Here is a 15,417-nt window from a genome sequence, read left to right as displayed (position 1 = left end):
AAAACCCAACTATACATTGAACTCTAAACTAATAAATTATCCAAAATCAATAATTTATTACAAAACTGGATATAACAATACAATCCCCATAGCATCACATAAAAAGGTACAGCTAGAGTTTTACAAACATGCAAATCACATTGAAAAAAAATAAACAGTCTGATTTCATGATGTTTTTTAATCATTTTACTTTGGGTTACTATTTTTCTTTTTCAAATATTGTTTAAATTTAACAATCTTATCTACAACCACAAAAACAACTTTCCACTTCTCTCATACACTGTATTCTTTACACTAATATGACTCTAAGTCGGGGCGGCCCAGTGTTGTATGTGATAAACGGCACCGGCCCACACGACAGGACTGGGTATCAAATCCCTTCCGGGACGTGCCCCCTTAACAAAGACTGATTATCCGGCTACGTGGTAAAATAAGTCTTGATACCCCCTGGCCGTACTAAAGAAGCAAAAACAAAAAACTAAACAAAAACATTACTGTAAGGCTATGTATTTTAAAATATTTAAACAAAACATAATTCAAAATTTAAACAAAATTTAACAAAATTATTACGAATAAACTTCTACTTCTTTTGTGGCGCTACTATGATTCTCACGATATCAACGATTAGTCGCTTTTTTCAATGCGTTATTTAGAGTAATAATAAATGAAATGATGTTTATAATAAGTACACATTGTACGACAATTTATGAAAATTTCTGAATTTTGTTATGCAATAATCAGAGTCCCAATACCGTTACGAGATGTAAAACACGTTGAAAGCGTGGTAAATAATCGAAAATCAAACGTAAAAATCTCGCAATGTAAAGAATGTCAAGAAATATTTAAGTTTTTTTTCTACAACATAAGGCACAACCAAAAACAATCTATTAAACATTGTACAACATCATTCTTATATTCTTTTATCATACTTTTTCTTTTGTTCTCAGAAATACAAATGGGCTTATAGCTAGGTTACGAACTGTACAATTTTCCACTTCAATACACAGCAATGTGTGCTACTTACTTCTGCTGCTTATTTCACCGGAATATGTGCAATTGTATCGTGATCATAACAGCAACTTTCAAGCAAGCGTCATAAGCTCGATTAAAGGCTGCTACGAAACATTATTGTTTAACACATTAGCACTGCCTGGAATAGAGTAAGTACACTACATCGATCAACATGCATCAAATTACTTGCAGACGAATAAATTCATCTCTCATATTCATCAAGCACACATTTCATTGCACTTACCCATTTTCCACCCTTCCCAAATGCAAGTTCAGCTCGGAGAGCTTACAGATGAATGAACGGTGCTGTGTTGACAATGGTAGCGTTAATATTACAAAGCTCTGTGCATCTCAATGCATTTGCACACTGCACGTACATTTCCAATGGGCTTGCACACCAGCTGTAAGCATCTGTTACAAACGTGTGCGCTAATATGCAACGCCAACAACCAATTAATAAATCATAATGCATGCAATGCATTTCCTTAGCGAGTGAGATGGTAAATAATAATCGTGGCAGAGCGTGAACGATACACACAACAACTCATTAGAAGGTTGGTTTCATCATGGACGCGTTTCAAGTCTATACATTAACAGTCTGTAAATCCGGTTGTTAGTAGTTAACGATTCAACACAAGATTTACACTATGAAAAGTCATTAGTTTTATAATTTAGGAATAATTTAAAAATAATTTATAAATTTGAAAATAATTTTTAAATTCGCGGGAGAGTTAATAAATTATAACAAATAATTAAAAAAAACAATCAAAAAAAAATTCCAATGGTTTGAATTCAATGATAGTTTGTAATAACCATACCGATCAATATTTCAATTACTTAAGCTAGCTTAGCATGGACTTTATCGATCATTCATAAAAAAATAAACATTTAATTCCATGAAATAAAGCTGAAATGTAACGTTTAAATTTCTCTTCCCTCGCATACCGTAGCCTGCAACAAAATGATTAAAATGAAGTAGATAATACAGATCTTCCCTCATTCGGTCTAATTACTTTGTAACTTTGGTACACGCGCTGTGGAGAAAAATGTTTTCTACCACCTATTTCCCCCCATTTCTACGTCATGTGAAATTTTCCCTACGCTACCGGAAGATGTTGTTGCGTGGCTATGAAGCATCTCACACCTGACCGGAAGCTGTAGTGGAAATGAGTGCACGGAACGCTTCGTTTGAATGAACTCGGTTTTACGCTTCGCTAACTTTTAACTAAGCTTGCCCCGACAAACACTATGCGACAGATCCAAGACATATGAGAAGAACGTGTTCAACCAGTCGGTACGACTTACGGGATGCTAATACCCATGGTGAAGCATTGACACAGGTTGGCAGGAAACATTACAATCCCCTGCCAAACGATATCAATGTCTAATGTCGAAAGGATGGCCCGATTTCTGACGTGTAGTCCCGGCATACCTCGTCTTGTCGTATCCTCTTGTTATCTTCAGGTTCTTCCACTTGAAGAATTTTCCCAACCATATCCGCAAGCGACATGCTTAATGTCCCGTGCCCCCGTCAATCATTCACTCTTCACCCGAACCGATCAGGGCTTGTTCGATTAGAGCGGTATTTTGAAATTAGAATACCTAGGACGATATTGAAAAGACCGTTGATAGCCTTTTGACAGACTGGTCTCGTGGGTTTAAAAGCCTGGCTAAATATTAAGCTTTTGTTTTTCAGCAAACACGACCTAAACTTCAATTTATTGCTCAAGACGACAACCAGAAGTCTAATACTTTCTGTTTTCAGACTTGCAAGAAATTTGCCATGGTAGCAAATGAATAATGCTTTCAAGATAGTACACACCTTATGGTATTTTTTTAATTTGAAATTGAAAATCAATTGAACTTTTTTACTTCTTGTACAAAAAAAGAAACAAATTATACTCCCCATAATTCATTCGTGCTGCTCAACGACACGCAAGAAAACTATCTGAGCGTAAAAGTGGTAGTCACGGGCAAAAAAAAGGACAAACTCAAATAAATCTTGGCAACTCGGCAACTTCCGGCAAAACTGCACCGGAAGTACAGCACGATGCTTACTCATTCGAAATTCTGCCGGTGTCGAGAAGCGTTCGAGAGCCTTTCGTCGGTTCCGCGATTTCAACTTCTTCACCGATGAACCATCGAGAAAGCGGCGATCTGTTACCTTCAAATCCATATGCAAATCGTACCGCCCCAAAACCCCCCGTAACTGATCGTTGCTATCTGAATTGACCGTTCAGTTAACCGTTAGGTTAATAAATTTTACACCAAGGACCAACGCCTCATCCTCCGGGCGACTTTACGCTAGTGCCGTGGGTAAGCAACGACGCTCGCAGAACGAGAAAAAGGTGTTCCACAGCAATTTCACAATCTACTAATCCGCAACCACAACGACACCACTAGCTTCACCACACCCGGCTCTCCCCACAAGGATCGGACAAACTGGGACAAAATAGTGCAAAAATCGTTCTCTGATTTCTTGGCTTCCTTATGTTGTACTGTGGTAACAAAAAAAAATCCTTACCCTACCGTTCGTTGCCCACACGCTTGGGCACGCTTATCCTTGATAAGAACCAGCTGCAAGTGCTACTCGTGCAGATCAGATCGGCGTGGTGTTTCATATTATTCATGTCACGTTTGCGGACAAGCTTCAGAATGAATTTTCCTACTTTTCTACGACCCGTGACATGAAGCTCAATCGTGTGCAAATGCAAGCCGGTTGCAAAGAACACGAATGAAAAAAAAAATGAACCATGCTTGATTTGCGTTCCAACCTTCTGACAGTGCCCCTGACGGTCTAATTCACCAGTGACAATCTTTTACCTCTTCCTTTTTTCCCCCTTCCCTTTCACATTTTATGCCCCGAGCCATCACCTTCCGTGTGACCGGAAGCCGGAAGTAACTGGAAGGCACCTGACGGCAGTAAATCACAACAGGTGATATGCTCGTTCCATGCTTTGCACCTAGTCGTGTTTATAGCAATATCGTTTTTTTTGCATTACTAATCTATCACCTTTTTCCCTTCCATAACCGTCCTTTTAATTGCATAAGTATGATTGCACCTAATTGTCATCATCAATCTTACCTTCTAGAATAATATCCTTCACTACTTAGGGCTAACGTTAAAGACAGGTAACATTGTACTACACACTGGAATTACTTAATTATATTGAATAGAAAATATAAAAAGTGAGGCAATACGACCCCAGATAGAAGTAATTAACAATTTAAAACACGTCAAAATTTGTAAAAATAAATACAATTTATTTGTGGATAAAACTATATAACTTTAGTTTACCGAACACCCAATAAACTATACAAAGCAGCTAACTGAAACAGTATTCAAAGGGAAAAACTAACAAAACTAGTTCACACAAGTGTTGAGTGAAGAAGAAAACGAGTTCCAGGTGTGGTACGAGCTTGAAGGTTTAACTGGTTTGCCAAATCTATTCAATATCTGTATTTACAATTGTTAAACTATAATTATGGTTTTAAAACTTTTTTTCTAAATTTTGGTAAACTTTTGTTAAATGAAGTTTTATCAAAGCTGAAGAAATAACATTTTAAAATGTACCCACAAGACAAACAACAATGAAAAAACTCAACTCATAAAATTGGACTATACACCCTTTTAATTTCTATATATATTTCAAAAGTTCGAAAGGAAAAATGTATTAAAAATCTTACATTATAAAGATCGGATTTCTTTGGTCTAGTTGTATAAAAATAAAACAATAAATTCTACCTACAGCAAAAAATAATCTAAATGTGTCCAGCATAAGGCAACATATCCTGGATTTCGTTTTATCCTCCCGTATGAAGGACTGACTATCCAGCTGCATGGTAAAATACGTTTAAAGAAATAGCCAGTATGATCTAAAGGGTTGTTAAGCACACATGAGAGAGAGAGAGAGAGAGAGACTTCCTAAAATTAATGTTTCATATTCACCAACAGAGTATTTGTTGTATGATTGTAGTATTGACTATGAATCATTTTTATGAAAATAAACTGTTTTAAGTAACTTTAGAATAGAAATTAGTAATCAAATTTTCTGGAAAATTGTAATTATTATTTACCATTATTACTATTTTTTTTCCTACTACAAAACAGAAACCCTTTTCACGCAGAATACCATCTGTTGTACCAGAAGCATGATCCTAGTCACCTTGCTAGATATTCCATAGAAAACACTTTTTTCCCGGTCAATGTACAGTTTAATTTCCTACATTACGTAACAGCGCAAATGATTCCATCTCACACCAGCCTGGGGTCACGTTTAAATTTCTTAAGCACCTTAAAAGCACATCGACCGGAACGATCAAATTTGGTGCTTCACGATAACCCGCGCACAGATAACGGCTGTACCTTGCGCTAATCTGCTTTTATCGACGTGCACACTTTTGTCGATGCACAACCACCGTCTTACGGGCGAAATTGCTTCAAAAACCGTTATCAGAACAACATCAGCCTGCGCACGAATCGATTGCAATTAAGGAAACGGTTATGATCCTTGCAAGCACCGGCTTCTACTCTCGATTTGATGCTTAGCATTCGAAGCGTAACGGCTTACTTTTACCACCACTGGTAAGTAATACGTACCGAAGCTTTACGTTCGATGAGTTCCGAAAAATTTCCATTACGTTTTATTTTCATCCTTCAACTGTCAACGAACAAATGAAAGCCGACGAACATTCACGCCATCGTAGAAGCATACGGCTGTTAAAATTAAACCATTCTCCGCACGCTTGCACGTTTAGCCGGGCCGGTTGCATAAAACAATGACCGAGAACAACCGTCACAATGAGGACGAACCATCGCAGTGGATCTAGTAAATGGCATCCCCTAGAGAAACTATCATTTACATTTGGCATTGACATCTGTCCACTGTTTGGCTTCGTGCATCACCGTAAACTTTGCATAAATGATGCATGCTTTCCACTAGCACAGGCCAGTCTGGCCTGACACCGAAACCGGGTTTGTCCAGCACCGGACCGGTGTTCCTTTTCTTGAAACCACATTAAAGTATGGCGGCATGACTTGACAGCTTGGCAGTGAAGCCAAGTAGCAAAACAAGCACGGCATAACGTAAGCGCCAGCTCGTAAAAAATTCACCACACAGCCCAACGCCAAAATACATTTCCATCATGCGCATGACATCCGATGGTACTGCAACCCTGCAAACGAGAACCGTCGCAAAGAAGCGATCCCGCGACAAGCGTCACAGCCGGCGAACAAATCCCTGCCAACAGCGACGAGAGCTGTGTTAAGTTGTTGGGTCTTTTTATATCTCTTTCTCATTCACTTGTACCAAACAACTAGGACGAGAGCGTAGTATAATGTTGTCGGAATATTAAACTCAAATATCATCGACATGAGCAACGTAATTGGCAACGTATTCGTGGTGGAAAAAGTACCTTAAATTACGGTACTTCTGAGAAAATATAGAGCGGTCGCCCATCACCATTCAGCGTACGTTGATGTGGTTGACGGCAATGAAAACTTGCATGAACTTCTCAAATACTTTTCCACATTGTCAATCGAAGGTGATCTTTACATGCCTGAAGGCTTCCAAATCATGCCAAACTTCGCAGAAATATGCGTACAAAATGAGTAATTTTGTAATAGGGCAAAGTAAACGCTATTGGAAAAGTATTTAAAACATTTCCCCAAATTCTTTGCACGAGTATTTCACGGAATGCTTTATTGTGGGTAGCGTTTACTGTAAAATATTATTCATTGCACATACTTTTTTAACTTCGACAATCTTTGGAAAGATTATATTTCCGCATACAGTGCTCGTGGATTTCAATAAACGGGTGCTCTTCAACCTCAGCGGACATAGCTTATAATTTATTTCTGACAATATGTAGAAATAGAAACCATCAGACTATTTTAGGCGGTTTCTGTTACAATTCCGTGTGCTAGCTTTTAATGTCCTTTTTTCTATTTATCTATTTTAACCAGTCTTCAAAAAATATTTTTAGACTATTTTCATCAACAGCGTCTCTGAATTTGAGAAGGTATCAATAATTTACCAATACTGATGGAGGCGCCTGGTAGCTCATGACCTGATGCAAAGAAGCAATTAACAATTTGAAATTAGCAATGAGACAACTCTTTACTTTGCTCACATGAGGAAAATATTCAACTTTACATATGTACAGACATGCTTTAATCAGTCTTCATACAACATTTTCAATCCATTTTCATCAATATCAATAACTTACACGGACTGATGGAGGCGCCTGGTAGCTCATGACCTGATGCAAACAATTATCAATGAGATAACTCTCTACTTTGCTCACAAAAGGAAAATAATCAACTCTACAAGTCCACCTTAACATAACATATGTACAGACATGCTTTAATCAGTCTTCATACAACATTTTCAATCCATTTTCATCAATATCAATAACTTACACGGACTGATGGAGGCGCCTGGTAGCTCATGACCTGATGCAATGAAACAATTGGCAATGAGACAACTCTTTACTTTGCTCACATAAGGAAAATATTCAACTTAACATAACTTAACCACCTTAACATATGTACAGACATGCTTTAATCAGTCTTCATACACCATTTTCAATCTATTTTCATCAATATCAATAAGTTACCAGTACTGATGGAGGCGCCTGGTAGATCATAACCTGATGCCAAGAAACAGTTAACAATTAGCAATCAGACATTTTTCTGCTTCACTGTTGAATATTAAGGAAAATATTCAACATAACATGTTCGCCTTAAGATATATACAGACATCTTCGCGTTAAGAGCTTCAACAAAAAGGGCTAGTGAACTAGGCAGGAGGTGCTGAAATTAAATACAAGCAGCATATTACTTAAGCCAGTTTATTTACTTACAATAAGATAATACAGCTGCTGCATTGACGAAAGTTAACATAAACTGACATAATTATCATAATTTAAAATAATTTAAAATATTCCTTTCATTCGTTTAAATATTTATACTGAGTTGAAAATGATATATCACATGATAAAGTTATAAGTTATAGAATATAAGCAACATACTAGCAAAAAATTCAAGCGCTTTTTACCATAGCTTGTTTCAGGTTTCCATTATGCTCAGAATGCAAAACACCCTCAGTGTGCTCCTGCTCGTTACTCAAGACTTCTTTATTTCTAAAAGCTTACAAACCACTCTGTTGCCGCTCCGTTACTTCCGAAAAGCATCTCAAACACCTAGTTACCATCTTCATCAGATACATCAAACAATTGCGGTTACGATGCCCTGCCACGGTTCGTGCCGTTGCGTGAAACTTTCAACATATTTCACCCGCTTCCCAAACATCAGCTTCCGCCCGGTTGGCACAAGTAATATCCCGGACTGGTTCACTGCTAGTCATGTCCGGCGCACCACATAATCCACATGTTTGGCCACGATGGACGTAAAATCCGTACAGCCCCTGTACGCAGGGATGACTGAACAAGACCGTTCATCTCTATCCATGTACATATGTGTGTGTATGTGTGTGTTTGCGTGTATATGTGTGTTTATATATTTATTGACCATAAATTTTCAATCACATTAAATAAAGATGCAGTAGCGTCGGAAAGATTTCTCTTCTTTCTATGGGGGAAATTACTCGTGAAAATTTATAACATCATTCCTTACCGTACGATTCCGTACCCCATTCCACGCAACAGTCCAGCACGGTAGCCAGGGAGCCTGTCTGTAGATGACAATAAGTGAAATAAACTACAGCTAAACCGGGTGTGAAAACGATGAAAGCCCAACGTCCGATCTGAAGGCGGTCTGAAGGTCTGAAGCTGAAGGCGTTTCCCCTTTGTTGTGCGAGATCGTATGTGAGCTTGTGTGGTAAGAAAATGTTCGCTTCCTCGCAAGCGTGAACCCGAAGCGACAGACAGAGCGATAAATACGTCGTGTAAGTGAATCCTGATAAAGTTCAAGGTGACCAAGCTTCCGCTTGCTGCAAAACTCGGAAACACAATATATTATCGCAAAAAAAGATGCAGTTTGAGACACGGAATCAAAAGTGTTTCACATGCTCTAATATATTCTGATGGCGAAATTTACCCTCTCTCTCTCTCTCTTTCTCTCCTTTTTTCTCTTCTATTTACCTTGTAATAATTTAGAACGACACCTAAATTCAAAATCAATTACTGGTGTGCTTAAACATAATAAAAAACTTCTCATACCATACATGAGTAATAGCTTTCCACTTGTTTCCAACAAAACACATGCTACAATGCCCATCTACGTAACGGTATATAGAAAGCTTAAAGTGCAAAAACGAAAGTTCACCCCGTCAGCTGATGCTGGCAAATTGCATCATTAACTCCTTCTTGCCCAGGTTGTTCTATGAGAGTGTTTTCCGATCGTTTACAAAATAGGGCGAAAATCGATGATACAGATTTGTGCAATGCGTTTGCAGTAATGTTTGTCCCACACGCTGGTCACATTCAGTCACCCACTTGTTTCGCATTCATTGCTCGTTACCGGCTTGTGTGGGCCGTAATTGGTTTTGCATCAAAATTCCGTACGATGAGCTTTTTCTCTTTCCAACAAAATCTCGTCCCTCGCTTTCCACCTCGGCTCGACCCGTGTTCTGGTGATCCTGTTTGCCCGTAATCATTTATTTATTCACAAATACAAAACAGCCAATAATCGGTTCGCCATTATGTATTATCCCGTTAAACTGTACGCCGGGTTGAAGATGGAAGGTATTTTTCGACATCTCAGCTTCTCACTCTTGCAGCGATCACTATGCCATTGTCTGCCTGTTCGCACATACAAACCTTGTTCGAATGCTGCAGCATTTCGCAAACCAGCAAACGATCCTTTCGATCGAAAGGGCCATGCAAGTAAAACAACTGCAACATCATGCTCGTGCTATTCATAATCCTTATCCGCTCCCACTACTTAGCCCGGACCGGCCCAAAACTACTGCGTCCGTACGATACCGGAACAGGCTAAAACTATGACTACGGCTTCAAACCGGAACTACGGTTCAAAACTTCTTCCGTACCGATGCAGTGAATCCGTTCGGTTTTGTCGGGTTTTTCCCACTGCAAAACCTCTCTCTCTCTCTCTCTCTTTCTCTCTTTACCCGGTGCTTCACAACAATGGCAAACGTTCGAACCCGGTTGGAATCTGACTCGGGATCGGTCGACTGTGGTCTTGTTTTCTTTCAGCTTTTCATCCGTTTCGATTGCAATATCGACGGCCCAAAGATAACTGGATCCCTAGCACCCGATCGGTAAAGCGTGTCAGGGAAGGCAGGCCAGAGAATGGATGAGACGCGGCACACCCACACGTGCCACATTATTGCTCGGTTTTTCCTAGGGCCTTGTGACTAGGGCACAAACTTTACGCTTGAGCAAACCGGAAACGAATCCTGACATTGCCGAACGAACGACATTCGCCGTACCATTAGCTGAGTGGGCGTCAATATTATTTAGGTCAGCTGCGAAAACTACGTGTACTCAGGGGGGGGACGGCCGTTTTGTCAAATCATGATTCCGGTTCTGTGACACGCCGATACGCTAAGAATAAATGTTTGCACTACCACTCAGCGTTTTGGGGCAGCTCGAACCGAACCTCGTCTCATTGATCTTATGCGTGTCCAGTTGTGGCAAAGAAAAGTGATACCACCGTGTTCGTCCAGCGTGCTTCGCTCATACCATTTGTGGTTGAAAACATTGATCGAACCCGTTCCGGGAACTGTGTTTCGGCGGGCAGTTCGACGAACAACACAACTCATTTCGCGTCGCGTAGTGGACTGCAAATGTCAATGTTTGCACTATTAATGGTACTGGCTTTATCAACCCATATGCTTGCGATACTGAGCCTAAATCAACCATAGTGCCTGTGGATAGCTTTCTATTTGGAGTTAATTGCACTGTTCCACAAAACTCAAGCAAGTGGTATTGGATGGCGTTCCCGGTGGTAATGCAAGAGTTAATTACCTCTAGGCAAAATGTTTGTAATGACTTCTTTGGAAGTAAACTTATTTACCAAACCGCAAAGCAGTAAGAAGGGTGATTGTTGAACGTTACAAGGATTTCTAGACGATATCTATTAATATAATTCATCCATCCCGGTTCTACACGACACAAGGGTATCAAATCCCATCCGGGTCCCTTCGTTGTAAGGGATGACTTTGTGGTAAAAATAATGGCCGGCATATACTTAGAGGTCCTTAAAAGAGAGAGAGAGAGATAGAGAGAGAGAGAAAGAGAAAAAAGAGAAAGAGAGAAGAATTGTCACTAGCGATACATTTAGTGCCTCGTACAATATTTCATGTTTTGGGGTTGAGTTTTGAGTAAATTCTTCAATTCCTTGTTTCAAATGTTTTTATTTGTCTTTCAGAACAAAAATGCCACTCACCGAATGCGAGAACAATTTTTCATACATTTTTACAGCTGGAAATTTTTTATCATGAACATGTTCTGCAAGGAAACGATATATGTTGACACATTTTTTCTCCAAATGAAAAAAAACTTGTAAATGTCACAAAATGGTCAATATTTTCAACGAAACTCAATATGTTGCATACTGAACTCTAACAATAAAAAATACATACATCAAATATACATATATACGACGAGTGCAATTCTTCTAGTAACACCTGAACCATACGTAGAAAGATTTTTATCACAAATTTCTACCATATTGAAAACGAAATAAGGAGCAACGAAAAAAAACTAATATTTGTTTGCCATATTTTCATTCCTCCTATTTCATGTAACTTTATCATGCCTACAGCATAGAGCACTTCACTGCCTCATAGGTTCGAACCTGTTACCCATCCTAGCTCACAGCATATTGCACTTTTAGGTAGACGCAAACAGTCTTCAGATTTTCACTTTAATAATTTAACACTCTCTACAGTGCTATTATTTATACTGCCAGGTACTCATTTTTGCTCTCCAACCTAGATTGGCAAAAGTTATGCGGTAACATTTTACTGCGAAAACTCTGCCAACCCTCTATCTAGCATCTGCAAACTATAAATTCTGACCCTCTGCCATTTTCTTGCACGTTCGTCTATTATACTTGACGGTGTTACGTGTGTGTGTGTGTGGTTTTGTTTCTTTTTTTTCCTTCATTTCATACCATCCTGCCATTATCATACCATCGCTACCATCACCATCACTGTAGGCATCTACCTTGACCGTTGCCGTATTTTACTTTTTTTTTTTGTTTTCTCCTTCAGGCAACCAGGTACAAGCACGTGATTTTGAGCGATTTAAAATCGCAGATAGAACACGTCCACGCTGGTAGTTCGTGCTCACCGCACCCCGTTGTTTGTCTGACTGTTGAACATTGAAAAAAAAACTTAGAAAAAAAATACCATCCTGGTTGACTAACACACAATTTAACCCAATGTCGCCCCCTTTTGCGGAGTATTCCAGCGCAATGAGAAACAATTAAAGGATGAATCTTCCAGACCTAACGTTGATGAATATTTTCGCCTTTTTATAGGAACTTCTTTAAAACACTCCTTTAACACAAATCACCCACTGTACGATTACAGTTCAATGTCATGCAAATTGATCGATAAAACAAAAACTCTTAAAGCGACTGTTCATAGTGCCAGCCGTGTCTGCTCCCTTTGGTTCATACTTTGACGCTCTATGTTCTTGACATATTTCAACGAGCTTAACGGTTTATTGGAAGTGATCCATACAGCTATACTCGCACAGTTTTATTTTCATTCTCGTCCGAATGCTAACCATATTTGACGGATTTGTTCAAAAACAACGGTTTTGGACATGTCCTAAACATCGTTCAATGTCCAGCTCGATAGAAGAATCATTGAATTGAGCACGTCACGAGATATAAAATAAAAACTTGCTAAAACGTGTAGTAAACACCGTCCGTTCGGTGAATTCCAATACGAAAAAAAACGTTTATTTCACAAACGAAATTCGCCTCCAATCAAATCTGTCGTCCGGATTTGTTCGCTCACACATCAATCCTAGAGCAACAACTAGAAATAACCAAAGCAACAACAAAAAAATACATCCTGCCACCTGCATGCCAGAGCACTGTTCAACTAGTTTAAATATTTTTGGGTTTTTTTTTTGTGTGCAGAGAACGCACACGTTAGGAAACTAAAAATTGCAATTGACATAGGAATACTCTCGTACAGGTGCGTTTATGTCTATCGTACCGTTTTGTTCAACAAGCCCAATTCCACTTAGACTTTGGCATGTCAACGATTACGTGCCACAGCTTTTTGTGTGGATTAATCTAAAATCCCGATAGTGGTCACGGCTGGTAACATAATCGCGATCGTCAAAAAGATGTTCGTTTGTGTAAATGGTCGAAATTATTTGAATTAACAGGAAAAGTATTATTCTTTCCTTGGCCTAGAATTATAACAATAGCTAAATTACACAGTCAAGCCCCTTATTATGTATAACCCATTAAATTATTTTTTTTGTTTAGATAAAGAGTAATTCCACATGCTATACAAAAATACTATATTCAGCGAACGACATCTTCCATTACATATCACCATCGAAAAAATATAACAAATGTTTTAGTTTAGTATGGAATATATAAAAATTCATTACATGAATGCCGCCAGAAAACGAACCCAAATTTAGGTTTTTAACATATCCCATTGATTTAAGGTTGGAAATTGAGATTAGGTCTATATTATATAGAAAATCTAACAGACCCTTCTTTTGAAGAACTTGAAGTGGGGCTGAACTTCTTTTTATTTCACAGAAATCGGGATCGGAGATCCTCACTCGCTGGCTTGCCAAAACCTTCTGGTCCTTGACCTGATAATTTGCCCTGCTTATATACTATTTGGTAGCGCTCGCTAAATGCGCGAAGGTGATCCGTTTTTATGCACGAACCTGATCCGTTTTGTTTCTTTGGTTGAAAATAGCGTGGATGCTACACTACTCCCCCTCTATTTCGCGGAGCGTAAAATGAACATTTTTTTGTACGTTTTCCAGATAGTATGCGGGTTTCAACCTATCTATTGAGACGGATTCATGTTTTCCATTTTTGTCGATAACAAAATATTTCCTGAGTTTCTTAACCACATCGTATGGCCCTTCGTACGGAGGTTCGAGGCCAGCTCTAACCCTATCAACCCTAATGTATACCTTTTTACATGTTTCAATACTCTTGTCTACGTATACCTTAGTGTTCGATTGACGTGGTGATGTGGGAGATATTTTGCTGAAAACGTTTTTCAATCGCGTTACATAATCCGTTGTATCGGGAGTAGGTGTTAATGATGGCGCTAGAAAATCAGCAGGCAAACGTAAATTTTGTCCGTAAACTAATTCTGCTGGAGTACATTTAAGATCTTCTTTATGTGTTATTCGTATTCCTAAAAGTACTAGTGGTAACTTTTCAGTCCAGCGTTCAGAGGTATCATTTGCCATCAGTGAACCTTTCAATTGCCTATGAAAACGTTCCACTAATCCATTTGACTGTGGATGATACGCAGTAGTGGTAATGTGATGACTACCTAAGAGCTTAGTCAGCTCAGCAAATAGTTTCGACTGAAACTGCCTACCTCTATCTGAAGAAATGTTTACAGGACATCCAAATCGAGATACATAGTTTTGAACTAACGTTTTGGCTACTGTCTCAGCGGTAATATCGGCTATTGGAAATGCTTCCGGCCATCGAGTATACCTATCGATTACGGTTAATATATATGCCATATTATCGGAAAGAGGAAGCGGTCCTACTATGTCGATATGTATATGATCGAATCTTCCTGATGGAAGGTCAAACCGAGACAAGGGTGTGCGCGTGTGCCTGTAAACTTTAGCTTTTTGACAATTATTGCAAGCTTTGGTCCATTCGTTAATGTTTTTATTCATGTTGGGCCAAAAATATTTTGAAGCTATAAGTTTTCTAGTCGCTCGGATTCCGGGATGGGAAATATTGTGTTGTTCTTTGAACAGTGAAAATCTATGAGGTTCCGGAATGTATGGGCGATTTACTCCAGTCGAAGTCTCAAAATATATCCCCTGATTATTTACCTGCAATCTATCTAACTTATATTTTGAATTTTTAGATTGATATTTCAAAACATTTTCTAATTCTGGATCGGTATTTTGGCTCATAATTAGAGTATTATAATCCAGTAAGCTAATCTCACTATTCTCACCGATGCGTGATAACGTGTCTGCTACGACATTGCTATCACCTTTTATGTAACGTATATCTGAGGTGAATTGGGATATGAAATCCAAATGTCTGGATTGCCTGGGAGTTTTATCCGCTTTAGAGTGAATAGCAGTAGTGAGGGGTTTGTGATCTGTTAGAATGAAAAATTCCCTCCCTTCAATGAAATATCGAAAATGTTTAATAGCCAAATAGATTGCTAGTAATTCCTTATCAAAGGTGGAATATTTTTGTTCGGCATCTGTAAGCTGTTT

At 38.7% G+C, this 15,417-nt stretch overlaps 1 protein-coding gene across 1 annotated transcript in view; it reads right to left on the bottom strand.

Moving 5' to 3' along the window:
• LOC125761691 (uncharacterized) overlaps window positions 1–15,417 on the bottom strand; it is a 135,946-nt gene that overhangs the window by 106,882 nt on the left and 13,647 nt on the right. The window lies entirely within an intron of this gene.

The sequence above is a fragment of the Anopheles funestus genome, chromosome 2RL, assembly GCF_943734845.2.
Source record: "Anopheles funestus chromosome 2RL, idAnoFuneDA-416_04, whole genome shotgun sequence".
NCBI lineage: Eukaryota > Metazoa > Arthropoda > Insecta > Diptera > Culicidae > Anopheles > Anopheles funestus.
The sequence above is the reverse complement of the archived record's forward strand: the minus strand, read 5'-3'. Positions and strand labels throughout refer to the sequence as shown.